Source organism: Onychomys torridus, chromosome 11 (genome assembly GCF_903995425.1).
Source record: "Onychomys torridus chromosome 11, mOncTor1.1, whole genome shotgun sequence".
NCBI classification, from domain to species: Eukaryota; Metazoa; Chordata; class Mammalia; order Rodentia; family Cricetidae; genus Onychomys; species Onychomys torridus.
This window is the reverse complement of record NC_050453.1, coordinates 59,222,057-59,237,386: the sequence shown is the minus strand read 5'-3', so window position 1 is coordinate 59,237,386 and position 15,330 is coordinate 59,222,057.

The following is a 15,330-nucleotide window of genomic DNA, read 5'->3' as shown; positions in this document are numbered from 1 at the left end:
TAGATGAATGTATTCTTTTCCATTTTTGCACATGTAAATTACTACATAAAGTGGAACTGCACACTTCTGACACTCTGGGATAGCCCTGCTACCCCAGCCAGTGTCTCTGACAATAAGAAACTAATGTGAGTTTTATGGCCCTGCTAGCCTCATAAAATGAGTCAGGAGGTTGTCTCTTTGCCTTCTCTGGGGACTGTGTCAAAAAGACTTGGTAGCAGTCACCAATAAAGCCATCTTGGAGTGATGCTTTATTTTAATTTCAGTTTTTAATTAAATGTTTTTGGTGGCTACAGGACCATTGTATTCTAATTAAATGATTTTGGTGGCTACAAGACCAAGTAGGCTGAGGACTGAAGCTCTTTATCTTTGTAAGGATCCTCCCTTCCCAGCCCTCAGGGACCTGGGAATGACAGGAGGTAGCCTCAGAGCTCCTCATTTAATTCAGAACTCAGTGCCCCTGAATAAGCTATAGTCAGGCTATCTGCTGGCTAGCTCTCTCTTCCATTTGTCCTTCCCAAGGGTCCCCCAGGAGGGTTGAGTTGGGTGGTGTAGATCTGCAGTTTTCCCAGAGGTCACTAGAGTGGACCCAGACTGCTCAAGTTCCCACAGACAGCTAGGAGCCCACCTAAGGCAGTTTTTATGTCCCGACTCCTGAACTAGAGGGATGCGTAGTTTTCCCGAAATCTCTTGAGGCCCCAGCTCAGTAAACCAGCGCTGCCTTCCTCCGTCCTTCCTCCTTTGCTTAGACACCCCCAAGGCCTCCCCATGAGGTCACAGACTCAAGTCACTTTTCTATATATGTAAGGCTCCAGTATGGGAGAGACCTGCACGTTTGTCCTTGGACTCTGTCACTCGGTGTCATTGAGTTTGGGGACCTAGAAGGGACTCTGGGGAAAGAGCTGCACCATCAGCCAGCAGAGGGGACGGACAGGAGTGGTGGCGTTTTAGACATCACAGTCTCTAAAAGGCTGTGTAGCACAGCCTCTCTGGTGTGGAAGGAGTCTGAAGGTTCCCTCTTCCACTGTGTGCCTTTTCTGAGTCTGTCCCCATGTTGTGCAGGGTGTTTCTACCACTAAGAGGTACTCTTTGTGCTTCTTCAACTTCAGGCTAGCAGGAAAGCCCACTCCCCTGAGTCCAAAGCCTGACTCAGACAGAAGATAGACTTCTCTTAATTCGTCCGGCTATTCTGGCAACACATATTTTCCAGACATACCGGAAGGAGAGAAACTCCACTCCAAAGACCCGCTATCGCGTTTCTTTTGAGCTGCTCCCCATTTGCTCAGGGTGTGAGTGGGGAGGGAGTGGACAGACATTCCTGGCATGATTGCCCTTCTTTGGCCCCCACCAGATGGCATGGAAGATCTTGGGAGCTTAGAATGGCCCCAAATCCACTCCAGTCCCTCCTTCTGCATGTTCTTGCCATGCCCAGCTGTCACCCAGACCAATAATAACCCGAAGAGACCAAGCAACCAAAGCCTAGACTTAACCAAAGACATCCTCCTGTCCTCATACCCCATCCTCCCCTCCATTTCTTGGCAACTGAACTCCATGGTGGGGCACTGAGGGGACTGCCTGGGAAGGAGAGGCGTCTAGAGACACAGGGCTCAGTGACCCAAGGGCCGTCTCTCTTGCCCCGGTCCCTTGGTCTTCACTTTCTTCAGCGTCAGAGCATCTGGACTGAGGGGGAGCTAGTCCACCCTGAGGAGTCCGGATCTGGCAGTTAGTGATCATGTCTTCCCTGAGCCTCCTCATCTCTATCTGATCACTTACTCCTCACAGTCTGAGGTGGTGTTCAATCTGAGACCCCCACACTGGCAGTAGTTTTTGTGGATGCCCTGACTTCGATATCCACAGGGGTGTAAATCTCCACCCTGCTCATATTCGAAAGTGGCTGTCAGTATGTCACATGCAGCTTACTTACACCAATGCTGAAGTCCTGGGCTGCCTTTTGCGCATAGCCCAGGCTTCATTCACCCACCACCCTGAAGAACAGACCTTGAGAAAGAAAGGATTTGGGTCAGGGACCCTAAAGGTCAGAGTACTGAAAGATCGTCTCCCTGCTGTGGCTCTACTGTGTCACCCGGTTGGTGTGGAGGAAAGTTCACTTTGCCATTTCTTACTGTGTTCTTGTGTGACCTAGAGCAAGTCACTCCTGGCTGGAGTCAAGTGGGCTGGTTACCATAGTCAGCCACTACCATCACTAGATGTCCACTCCCAAGAAAGAAGGATAAAAGGGAAATAGACCCCATCCTCCACTTGATGTGCCCTGTTTTCCCAGCCAGAAGGCCCCTTTAAATGAGAGCTGAGTGGAGATGGAGGAGGCTGGGTCCACAGCTCCATCCCTGGCATCCGCACACATTGGAATGCGCACAGAGAACAATGTCCTTTCTTGGGCAAGCATAGGGCACACAACAATGGGAGGGCAGGTGTCTAATGTTGTTGCCCTTTGCCTCAGGGCCTGCTTTACCAATTACTCAGGCCTCTGTTTCCATCAGTGACCTCAGCTCTACTGTCTTGCCCATCCACCCTGTGGATGTCACTTCTGCAACGGCTCCCACAGAGCTAGCCAAAGGTAGCCAGCAGTGGAACATGACATCCAAGCTGGATCCAGAGCATCTCTGGGGTGACTCAGAAGTTACTGGCCTTTGGAGAGCATCCTGAGTGGCCCTCCTCAGCCTGCTGATAGAGAGATGTCTCCAACACAGCAAGCCCCAGATGCCTGGAGACAAAATCTTTCTAATCCTTTAATCCAGTGGTGGGAGCCATTTTCTATTAAGAGACCGTGACTTCAGTGGAAAAAGATAATCATCCCGGGCCATACCTTTGTACAAAATCACTTACATTTTGATACAGATGCTGCCCTTTTAATTAAGAGAGACGTGGAAAACATGAAAACACTTGATTTTTAAAGCAAGGCAAAAAAAAAAAAAAGAAAAGTACAGAATAAACATGAGCGATGCTGTGTCTAAAATATCTTCCAGATTTGGGGCTGTTGAGATGCTGTAGCTCGAAAGAATGTGAAGGGGGAAGTGAGAAATCATGGCAGAAAAAGAAAGAGAGAGAAAGGTGAGGAGGGGAAGAAGGGTGGAGGGGGGGGGGGGGGGGGGGGGAGGGAATATATCAGAGCAAGAGAGAATGGAGTGCTGGAGGACTCCACGCTCTAGAGCAGTGGTTCTCAGCCCATACTAAAGGGCTGCAGCAATAGGAAGGTTGAGAAGCACAGCTCTAAAGGATCCCTTCACCCCAGCCTCTCCCACGGTGCCTGGTTTTCTGAAACCAATCAGAAAGCCAGCATGGTGAAGTTAGTTCTTAGACCACTTAATCCTCACAAGAACTCTAGAGATTAAAGGTCCCCCCCCATTTAAAAGTTTTTCATTACAAAATAACATGTACACAAAAGCACACAAACATACAATTCAAAAAGAAAAGAGCCCGCCCAGCTTGAGAAAGAGCACTGGCCTTTACTCTGAAACCCCTTTGCCCTCCAAGGTCATTCTCAAAGGAGCCCTAACTGTGACCTGAGATTAATGGGTTTTGTTATTTTTGTTTGGTTTTGATTTGGTCTAGGGTTTTAGGTTTTTTGGTTTTTTTTTTCTTTTTATTTTTTCTTTATTAAGAAATCTTCCACTCACTATACATACCACCCACAGATCCCCCCTCCTCCCTCCTCTCACCCCCAGCCCTCTCCTCCAAGCCACCCTGCACCCCCACATCCCCCAAATCGAGGTCTCCCATAGGGATTCAGCAGAGCCAGGCACACTTCCCACTGCACCAAGGCTGTACAAGGTGTCACACCACAGGCACCGGACTCCCAAGGGTTTTAGGTTTTTGAGACAGGGTTTTCCTATGTAGCTTGTGCCTGCTGAGTCATGGGACACTGGGCCTGGGCCACTACACCTCCAAGATTAAGTATACACATGCATAAATTAAGGCCCAGAAAATTTGCTCAAGTTCACAGACAATTAACAACAATGGGGTGGGGCTGGAGAGATGACTCAGCCATTTAGAGCACTCACTGCTCTTCCAGAGGGTCAGAGTTGGACTCGCCCTGCTCACATCAAGAGGCTTTGCAACTCCCACTCCAGAGGCTCTGATGCCCTCTTCTGGCCTCTTCAGTGACCTGCACTCATGTGCATATACACACAGAGAGACAGTATTAAAGAAAAACAAAACAACAACAACAACAAAAAAAAAAAACCAAGACAAGTCCTCTTCTAAGGCAAAAGCTTTGGCTAGTCTCTCACCCACTTCCTGTTAACACACACACACACACACACACACACACACACACACACACACACACGCAAACTTCTTTTCCCTCTTCTGGAACTCATTCAACCACCCAGGTCTTCTCCCCACCTTCCCCTACCTCAAAGGTTTATCTGTCTGTCCCTTGGTCTAGACTATCCCTTCACAGACCTTCTTTGGCCCAGCAGTTCACCCTGTGGGTCACTTACTAGAGAGGCGTCCCAGTGCCGACACCCCACTCCGGTTTATTTTCAGCCTGGGACTCTCTGCTCTGCCATGATTTCCCCCTTGTTGATGACCTTTCACTTTGCCTGAAGAAAGTTTCCGTGTAAGCAGAGCTTCATCAGCCTCCTTAATTACTAGATCCCCAGGGTCTCACTTCCCTTTTAGCACATGGTAGATGCTTAAAGTGTGCTTGTTGAAGACTAGGATCAGAGCACTTGCGTGGTAGGCAGAGGCTGGCAGACCACAAGTCCCAGGCCAGCCTGGGTTTCATAGTGAGACCCTGTCTTAAAAAAAAAAAAAAAAAAAAAAAAAATACATGGGCTGCAGAAATGGCTCAGTAGTTAAGAGCACTGGGTGCTTCTCTAGAGGACCGGGGTTCAGTTCTCAGCACCCAGATGGCAACTCACAACTGTTTGTAACTCCAGTTCCAGGGGATCCATGGCACCAGGCTTGTACATGGTGCACATATATATGCATGCAGGCAAAATACCCACACACATAAAATAAAATACTTGTTGAATGAATGAATAGGCTTCTCTCTAGAGCAGGTCTGGTGAGGACCTGCTCTTAGCTATCCAAAGAGCATTTTCACAGAAAAACAATAATCACGCAGTGTGTTACATTTCCCACAGAAGTTCTAGTCAGAACTCATCCCTTGCACAGAAAAGACCTTGGCTGAGGCTATAGGAGGTAAATGAAATGTGACCGAGGCTCAGGGCTTGATCTCCTGGAGTTTATAGAATACACAACCACAAAGGATTGTAGTCCCCGGTGAAATGAGCCATAAACAATGAGAAAGGAACAAACCAAATATGTTCAAAGGAGAGAGAGAGAGGCTGGCTGGGTGGCCGGTGGGGTTTTCACACAGGGTATTGGTGTTGAGCTAGGGCCCTGAATGAGGTTCAGCTGACAGTAGTTCCAGTCAATAACCATGACCTCAAGCCTGAGTCAGGCCCCCCTAGGGTGTGTTCAAATTGGAAGGCTAGGAGAGGGGGAAGTACAGACAGGGAGAGCTTAGCTGAATGTGGCTGAGGAGAGCCAGCTGGAGCCCTCAGCTGACTGCAGTTGGCTCGAGCTGCGCAGGAGGGAGGGTGGCGGGCACATCAGGGTTAACCTGCTTTTTTCTGTGAACCGTTCAGTGCCGAGGATTCCTCCCTTTTCTTCAAGTGGTGTGAAACCTAAGAGGGTCAACAAGCGTGATTTCGCAACACCAGGAAGTGAAGCAACTGTTTTTGAGAAAACATCCCGCCTTGATGAAGGCAAGGTTCCAAGCTGTGTCTATGTGCCTGTCACAGTAATCTTGGTTGTAGAAAACAGTTCTGCTCAGGAGGCTAGCTTGTCCTGGAAGGGGTGGAGACAAAGATCCCAGGATGGAGATGGAAATGAAGATAGGCAGGGCCACAGGATGGCTGGAGGAGTGAGGAGCAGGGGTGGTGAAGAGCTGCTGTGGAGCTCCAGGCTTCTTGAACTGGAAGCTGACCACCTACAGGGAGGAACACAGCCTGGGAATTCCCGGGGACTCAGGGTAACTCCAGGGAAGAGTCCCGGTCTGGAATAGTTACCAGCCTCTGCATCCTGATTCCCATCTTCCCAGTCCCATGATCGCTCCCACACGTTAGGCCAGCTGTCCAGCTTGGAGAACCAGGGGCCTGAACCCACACCCAAAAATCTTTACCTCATTGTATTGTAATTGTGGTTTCATACAACTGTCACCTGTATAGACTACAAGCCCCTAGAGGATTCTCCTCCTCCATATTATCTGCTCTGGCCCCACCCTCCCTCACTTCCAACACCAGGAGCAGTTGGGGTTGAATGAAGGTCCTGTGGATGTGTCCCCGCCTCCACTTGGTCTCTAAATGGCACTCCTCAGCCTTAGTCTGGGTGTTGTTCTCTCCTCAGGAGCTACTGTCCTTTGAATGGCTTAAAAAAGCATCTTTATGCTAATGACCCCATGTGTGCCTACCTCCAACTTAAGCATCCCGTGGAAACTCAGATATGCAGTTACTCTGGCCTACTTGCTCTGTCTGTGCAGAGGAAGCAGCAAAGCATTCACCTTTGGTGTGTCTGAGATGGACTGAGTCTAAAGCCACCTCTGGTGCCCTCCTCCAGAAACATGCCATAACCTGTCCATCTTGCTGAAGGTAGGACCCTCCTGGCTCCTCGTTAGTTGTTCTTTACAGCCAATGCATTACCAAATTTGTTGATTTTCCCTTTAGTAAATGTCTACAGTCTATGAACATCTTTCTCCTCCTATCCTTTCAACACAGAACAGGTGTTGTGGTCTGAACGAGACCCCCATAAGGTTCATATATTTGAATGCTTGGTCACCCAGGAGGGGAACTATTTGGAAGTATTACAAGGACTAGGAGATGTGGCCTTGTTGAAGGAAGTGTGTCACTGGAGGTGGGCTTTGAGGTTTCAAAAGTCCATGCCAGCCCTATTCTCTCTCTCTCTCTCTCTCTCTCTCTCTCTCTCTCTCTCTCTGCCCATGGATCAGGATGTAGCTCTCAGCTACTGCTCTAGCACCTGCCTGTGTACTCCCATGATAAGAATGGACTAATCTCTGAAACTGTAAGCAAGTCCCAATTAAATGCTTTCTTTTATAAGAGTTGCCTTGGTCATGTGTCTCTTCACAGCCACAGAACAGTGACTAAGACAATATGTTCCCATGCCTCCTGTCTGGGCCTTGTTAGTTGCTTTTTGTAGCCCAGTGTAGCTGCACATGCCTGTAGTCCCAAGGAGAGGCTAGGTGGGAGGATCGGTTGAGACCAAGAGTTCAAGGCCAGCCTAAGCAATGTAGCAAGAACCCAGCTCAAAAACTTTAAATTAGTTCTTCATACTCTGACCTTTTCCAGTTCTGTCACTCTGTCTGTCTTCCACAGGGCAGCAGGAGTGACTTTGCATATGTGAATCCTACCCTGAACCCCCACTTAAAAATTCAAGGATGCCCAATTACAGAATGGACAAGACCCCTCCCTGGTTAAGAGGGCACCATGACCCAGACCCTGCTCCCCCCCACCCCGACCCCTTGCCTGCTCCATCCACTCTGGCCACAGATCTTCACTTGTGTGTTCTTTTCCCTCTAGGACCTAGCCTGTGATGTTCTCCATCTGGACCACTTTTCCCCTTCTAGGCTAATCCCTAAATCCCTCAGATTTCACCTTAAGCCTGTCTTCTGGGAGAATCCTTCCTAACTACACAAATCCTCCACCAGTCTTAAGCACTGCCCCAGCTTAGCCAAATCCTGGGCACCTAGTAGGGGCTCAGCAAGTCTATCCTGAAGGAATGAATGTGCACAGCCACTGGCCCCAGGGGACTCCGGGGAGCCCCTCCCCCACTTTATCCTCCTAAGCCATCAGGGATGTGCCCACCTCCTCCCTTATCTGTGGATTTTCTCAAAACTGCCCTGGCCAACACCATATTTCTCTCTCTTCCAAAACGGATTCAGGAGCGGACAATCTGCTCACCCACTTCGTAGCTGACCTGCTCAGTTTCTAGATTTAAATGCAGGTCACTGCAGGGGAAGAGCAGGGAGAATGGAAAATAACCAACAGGAGAGGAGAAGTGGCAGACTCCAAGGCTAACGGGCTCCACCGGCCACATCTTCAGTCTATAGTTAGTCTCTGACTTCTTTTCTTGGCAAAAGCGGTGCCGGTTATCTAGGGCAGTCCCAGTTTCAACTCCTCCATCCTACTGTCTGAAGTGTCTCCTGGACTCCCCTCCTTCAAACTCATGTTTCTTCTCTTGCCTCCCCCCCCCCCCCCCCCGCCCCTCCGCTTCTCCCCTCCAGGAAGTACTATAGGACTCGAGATCTGTGTGGAGAGAGCCTGATCTGGCTTGAGCCTCATTCTTCCACATAAAATCTGCACAACTTTAAATGACTTATCTTTCCGGGGCTTCGGTCTGCTTACCTGAAATAGAGGGAGAGAATGGCAACAGGATTTGATGGGAGGTATATCTGGAATAATGTTGTGGTACCCATAAAAAGCCACTTCTCTCCCTTCAGGGTGGACAAATGGTGTAAAGCCATTTTTCAGAAACTCAACACACACACACACACACACACACACACACACACACACACCCCTCGCACCCTCCTGGGCTGCAGTGAGGTGATGTTTAAACAAACAGTATAATCATTCCGCTGATGTGACTGTCAGGTAGATTGCTCTAATGTCTGCCTTGTCCTGTGACCTGGGAGGAGAGCTGGGTCATGTCTATAGCTCCAGCTCCATGAGGATGTACCCAGGCTCTGAAGACTGGCCTTAGGCAGATGGGAAGGTGCCCCTTATCTCTTGGGCTCCAAATCAGGATCAGGGTGTGTCTGCTATCAAGGAGTCCCTGGAAAGATGGTTCTTGGTGTGCAAACAGCTCAGAGCACTGGTTGTCTGGCACTGACCATGTGCCCTTCCCCACAATCACTCTGACCCACTCCCCTCAAGACTTCAGAATGTCCTGACCCAGGCTTGAAGGAACCCCCAGCTTCCTGCAAGACCCCCTTAGTAATGACCCCTTAAAGGATAGAGCAGAGTCACGCAGCCTGTCTACTTTTGTGGGGATTTTTAATTCACTGACAACCTGTGCATTCCTGCCGAGTCCATTCATAAAAGGAGCTAGCACTTTCCCAGACCATAAAGGCATTACCCTCCCCAAGGGAGTGAGTGCACCTCAGGATAAGTCACTTTGAGCCTTGTCCTTATCCTCTGGACTATCTCCATCTCTGTCTCCATCTTCACCTCATTTACCAAATGGATCCTAGAGTCTAGGCTCAATGGTCAGCAGCAGCAGACTCTGCCATCAGCAGCCAAGGGACAGGGAACCCTCACCTGTCCTCTGTCAATGCTGGAAGCAACCTTTACTAGTTTCTTCTGACTGCTGTGGCAAACTGTCACCAACTTTGAAGGTTTTAAACAACACAAATAATAATATCCTGAGCTCTGGGGATCAGAAGCCCCAACTAGGTCTTATGGAGTCACATCAAGGTATCAGCAGGACTGCATCCTCTCTGGAAGCCCCGGCGTGGAAGCCATGTTTGTGCCTGTCTCCCTTCTAGAAGCTGCTGCATTCCTTGGTTTGTGGCTCTCTGCTCCATCTTCAAAATAATTCCCTCTGATCTCTGCTTCCATTGTCTCTGTCCCTTTTCCGTGTCTGTCCCTCCATAGTTCCCATTATTAACCCATCTGGAATAATCTTCCCATCTGTCTTTAGCTAGTTTTCTATTGCTGTGACAAAACGCCAAGACCAAGACAACTTAGAGAAGAAAGAGTTTATTGGGAGATTTCTGTTTCAGGGGTGAGTCCATGACCGTCCTGGTGGGGAGCATGGCAGCAGGCAGGCAGGGAGGCAGACATGGCGCTGGAGCAGTAGTTGAGAACCTATATTTTATCTGCAAGTAGGAGGCAGAGAGAAAGAGAGGCAGAGAGGATAACTGGGAAGGGATGTCATAGGCTTTTGAAACCCCAGAGCCTGCTCCAAGTGACACGCCTCTTAATCCTTCCCAAAGAGTTCTACCAACTGGGGACCAAGTATCCAAACACATGAGCTTATGGGGACCCTTCTCAATAACTCAAACCACCATGCCAACTAAAAAGCTCAACTTTTCCAAAGTCCTCTTCTAGGAAAGAGAGTATTCACACACCCTGGGAGTCAGGACGCAGGCTTCTCAGGGCTGCCATCATTCTCTCTACCCATTTCTTTTTAATATAAAGCCCCTCCCCCAAACCCATGCACTCCACAAGCTCTGGAGAGCATCTTCTTACCTCACCTCAGGTCAGAGGGCCTGGTCTTATTGATCCCAAGGATAGAGGGTCTATAGACGCCTGGTTTTGTGTTGAAGGTCCTTGAAGGGAGTTCTTGCTGATGTCTGACTTGCTTCCTGGTTATAGGGAGAGAACTCCACGTGTCTCTTTCTGTGTGCACTTCCAATTCAGTAACAAGTAGAGGAGCCACGGAACCTTCTGAAATGCGGGCGGTGAGAACAGCACAGAAGAGCGGAAGTAAGAGGGGAACTACCGGAAGTATCTACTGTGCGTGAACTCTTCTGGCCGGTAGCTCTTACCCTTGTGTTATCCTGGAGCAAGCGAGGCTCAAACAGGCTGAGTGATACCCCTAAGTCATCAAACGGCAGGGCTGAATGAGTGTAGGGTTTTTCCACTCCATGGATGCAGAGCGTGGTTGGGGGCCCTGAAGCCCTGACTGTATACACCCAGCATTTCTCTCCTGGCTGGGCTGTCTTGCCAGTCCATCCACCCTCGTTTGTTGAGACAGGGTCTCTAATTGACCTTAGTCTCGTCAGTCCTGCTAGGCTGAACCCTAGGGGTCCTCCTGTCTCCACCTCGCCAGAGCCACTGCATCTGGCTTTTTCACATTGGTTCTAGGGACTAAATCCCAGTCCTAACGTTTGTACAGCAAACCCTTTACCAGCTGAGCCATCTCCCCGGCCCCGATGCGTGTTTTTAAGTTTGTTTGTGACCATTCATGGTCTTTAAACACTTATAGGTTCATATCTTGTTTTATCTTCTGACAGTTTAGATTTAGTTTTTACCATGCCCTTATTCATTCTCCTTATCTAGAACAATAAAACTGTGAGACGTCTTTTGCAAAAAACAAAACAACATCAACAAACTACTTATAGATATTTGGAGGTCATTTTATGTTGGTGTACTGGGAATGGAACCCAGGTCAGGGAGCGTTTGACCAATGAGCTGTACTCCAGGCCTCTATAGGTTTTTCAGATCACCATGGATAGCATAAATTATCTTTTACCTTACAAAAGAAGAAATAGTAAATTATTATTCTGGACCTGGAGAGATGGTTCAGAAGACAAGAGTATTGGACACTCTTGCAGAGGACCCGGGTTCTATTCCTAGGACCCATGTGGTGACTTATAACCAGTTCCAGGGAATCCAATCCCTCATCTGGCCTCAATGGGCACACATGTAGTACACATAACATGTGCAGGAAAAAAAGTATATACATAAAATAAAAGATCTTTAAAAATAGTTATGCTTGGTATTTGTCAAATGATTGGTTACAGCAACGTAATTATGAGATCAATCTTAGTTATTCCTACTTGTCAAGAAGAAACATTGGTTTTATTAAGTTTTTATAAATAAAGTGTATTAATTTAAATAATTCAACAATTCGACTGTAAACAGCCATACATCTTTCTATGAAATGAAACATTCTGACATTATAAAGACTGACACAAAAAATGTCAATACATTCACTTAGTTTGAAATATGGGGGCCGAAGAGATTGCTCAGGGGGAAAGCTCACTGATGACCACAGTTTGATCCACAGAGCGTACATGGAAGAAAGTGAGAACTAACTTCTGCAAGTTGTCCTCTGTCCCCACATATGCTCTGTGTATGCCTCATGCCCCCACTCACTCAACAAATAATGTCTAAGTGTTATTTTTAAAAATCTGTCTAGAGGTTTAAGAAACACTGGCAGCCAGTTCTGACCCTCTGGCTGGGATGGTTGCTGCTTCGGTCACTCTGACATGAACAGGCTGTGTACTAAACCTCACCGAGGCTCTCTCTCCTCTACTCCTGTTGCTCAACCAGATGGGGGTAGCCCTGCCATACACAGACAACAGCTCCTTCTTCACTACATCTATAAAGGTCCCAGCCACAAACTGAGGTCAGGAAGAAACAGCAAAAGAGCATTAGTAAAGAACCTACCTTGGCTAGGCACGGTAAGTGAGCATTTATCTGTAATCCCATCACTGGGGAGACTGAGGCAGGAGAATAGTGAGCTCAAGTTGGAGCAGAGCTACATAAAGAAACTCTTGGTCAACAAAGCAAAATAGAAAAACCAAATCAAACCTGGGGTCTTGACTGTTGACCCTGCAGGATCAGTCACGTGGTTATGAAGACAGGCTCCTCCACAAACTCTGGACCTGCCAGACTGAACCAAGTGACCAACCAGAACCTCTCAAGTCATTTTGGTCTAGATTCTAGAACAGAGGTCAGCAGACCATGGCTCTCAGGACAAACCTAAGTAGTGATCAACAAAGTTTGACTGGAGCACAGCCATGTTTCTAGGGGCGCTATTATCCAAAGCCACTTTACTGATATATGGACAGAACTGAGCAGAAAACAGATTAAAAAGCACCTAGCATTATAGGAGCTGGACACCTAGCCCAATGTCAGAGAAGAAAAGGAACTGCCCAGGACTAAAGGAATGAATGGATGGACTTTATTATGATTAGTATTATTTGTTTGTCTGAGATACGGTTTCACTCTGTAGACCAGGCTGGCCTGGAACTCACAGGGCTCTGCCTGCCTCTGCAACCCAAGCGCTGGGATTAAACATGTGTGCCACCATGCCCAGCTTGACACAAGTAGATTCCTTCCTGTTTAATCCATTCTCACATTCCTTTACCAGGTTATATCTACACAAATTAAGATGCAGCATTCTTTTTTCTTAAATAATATATTTTACTTAATATAATATATTCACAAGACTGACATTTTGATCTAAAAATTATTAACATTTTTTTGTTCTATCTTCAAAACAGAATTTATTTTTTATACTTGTAGCACCTTGTAAACCTTTACATTTTGTCCCAACTGAACTTTAAACTTTCAAAAGGAAATAATAATTCCACGAAAGATCTTAACATACATTTTTTTTTCCAGATGGGCCTTGAACTCTCCATGAACCTCAGACCCTCCCTGTACTCAGGATGCTCCTGCCTCAGCTTTTGAAGTACTGTTAATATAGAATCTAATATGTCATCAAGACAATTGAAAAAGAACAGTTCTGTAAATTCAATGGCATTAACTGATTGGCTCTGTCTGTGAAACAGTAACAATGGCCAAAAAGCAAGCCTTTGGAAGTTTGCTCACTTTTTATGGCCAGATATTCTTATAAATCCAAGGGGGAAATGTAACCAAATTCATCATTATGGATGTCTAAATGGAATTGATGTTTACGGTTATATAGGTTATTTATATAGGTTCAATAAGAGTCTGCCGTTATGTTGCTGTAATGTAATTGGATATTGACTATGCCAAAAATTTCATTTAATTAAATGTATGTTAAAGAAAAAAATCTAATGGCATTTGTTAAAGTATGGCAAAGCAGGCTTTTTTTGGGGGGAACCATTGTTATAGGGACAGGGACCATGGCAACAGGATCTTGTGGTCAGAGAGAGACTGGACTCAATGCCATTCCATATGGGCAAGTGGTGACTGAGAGCTCTGTGGTTGGTGTGAATAAATACCTGACAGACAGCAGGTAAGGAAAGAAGGGTTTATTTTTGTGTGTAGTTTAGGAGGGGGCTGTCCATCATGGTGGGGAAGACATAGCATAGTTACTGACTGGCAGGAGCATGCAGTTGGGACTCCCTGTGGTGGTGTTGTGTTCCCCAAAATATTGTACACCCTAATAAACTTATCTGGGGTCAGAGAACAGAAAAGCCACTATATAGAGAGGCCAGAAAATGGTGGCACACACGCCTTTAATCCTAGCATTCCAGAGGCAGAGATCTATCTGGATCTCTGTGCGTTCAAGACCACACTGGAAACAGCCAGGCATGGTGACTCACACCTTTAATCCCAGGAAGTGATGGCAGAAAGGTAGATAAGGCTTGAGGACCAGGAACTAAGCCTGGTTAAGCTTTTAGGTCCTAGCAGCAGTTCAGCTGAGATTCATTTGGATAAGGACTCAGAGGCTTCCAGTCTGAGGAAACAGGATCAGCTGAGGAATTGATGAAGTGAAGTACCTGTGGCTTGTTCTGCTTCTCTGATCTTCCAGCATTCACCCCAATACCCAGCCCCAGGTTTGTTTTTATTAATAAGACTCTTTAAGATTCATGCTACAACTCCCCATCTTGGCTGACCAGGAAGCAGACAGCAGGGAGTGCTGGCACTCAGCTGGACACACACACACACACACACACAGAGAGAGAGAGAGAGAGAGAGAGAGAGAGAGAGAGAGAGTTTTAAAAAGATTTTTTTAAAAAGTGTGAGCATCCAGTATAGCCAGGCCCAGCCCTGCTTTGCTTCTGAGATCAAATGAGCGTGAGAGGATTCGGGGCAGAGTGGCTATAGACTCTTTCCCTCCTTTTTATGCTCTTTGGGACCCCAGTCCACACCATAGTGCTAGCCATGTTCAGAGTGAATCTTCTCTCTGCAGTTAAGGTCCTGGGGAAACACCATACAGACATGCCCAGAGGTGTGTCTCCTAGGTGATTCCAAAGTCAGTCAAGTTGACAATGAAGACGAACCATCACTATAGCAAGGGGTGGAGGGATGGGCTCTAAACTAACAAGGTGACCAGACACCATCTGGGTGATGCTGGAGGATCAGGAAAGAAATCAGCTATCAAGAGTGATCAGATGTGAAGGTCTGAGTTCTTTCTAACCACACAGCTCTTTCCTTCGATGCAGCTAGATTCTACACTGACATCTACAGAAACATACAGATGATGGGTTTCAGAAAAGGTTGAGAGATATGGATAAAGCTTGGTCAACAAAGCAGACTGACCACAGAATAAGCTCACTGCTAAGAAACCAAGGCTGGTGTGGGGTCAGTGGGGTAGTTCAGTGGCACAGTGCTTCTGGGCCCCGGGGTTAATCAACCCCAGCACTGCCAGAGAGGAAGAGAAGAGGGGTGGGAAGAAGTGGGGGAGGGGCTACCCCTGGCTGTGGAAATGACGCCCATGAGGTTTTTCTAGAAAATGCTCTTTTGGCTTTATGAGTTAGAAATTCCCAGCTTCACAGGTTATAAATAATTTCATTTCCCAGCAGGCCAAGAATATTAACAAATATGGGTATCTTAGAGAAAATTGTGCCAATAAAGATGCCTCATAATTACTTTGCCCACAGAAGCCATTCAAGGCTCCAGG